The sequence below is a fragment of the Penaeus monodon genome, chromosome 27 (assembly GCF_015228065.2).
Source record: "Penaeus monodon isolate SGIC_2016 chromosome 27, NSTDA_Pmon_1, whole genome shotgun sequence".
NCBI lineage: Eukaryota > Metazoa > Arthropoda > Malacostraca > Decapoda > Penaeidae > Penaeus > Penaeus monodon.
In genome coordinates, this window is record NC_051412.1 from 15,679,782 (window position 1) to 15,680,227 (window position 446).

The 446-nt window shown below is 33.4% G+C and overlaps 1 protein-coding gene across 1 annotated transcript in view; it reads right to left on the minus strand.

Annotated features, from left to right (window-relative positions):
* Positions 1-446, minus strand: part of LOC119590620 (flocculation protein FLO11-like) — a gene marked incomplete at its 5' end in the record, with an annotated part of 30,565 nt that overhangs the window by 14,283 nt on the left and 15,836 nt on the right.

Genomic DNA, 446 nt, shown 5'->3' on the forward strand with positions numbered 1-446 from the left:
CATACATATGCATATGCATATATATATATCCTTATCACAAAAACGTTATCATAGTCATGGACAATGAATTTATTACGATAACAGTAAAAGTGCGATGATATGCTTGGTATTTTTCAAATTAATTATGCTTTCCACCATCCTTTACATAACTTATATATGTAACCGCGGGGTCATAACTTTATATATTTCTCTGGTATCAAGATGTTGCTAAGATCATTTTTTCGGCGTTAAATCAAGGCTACATATTATAGATAAAAAACAACACGACCTCATAAAAAGTCAGTCTCTTGACTCATTTCAGGTTGCGCAAGTGATAAGAATTGCCCTTTTTCCCTTTTTATATATATATGATTCAGATTCACGTTAGTTTCGTAAAACCACGTTCGCGCAATCAATAACACCGTCATTATTAGACGTATTATAACACGGGCATATTTACCCCCCCC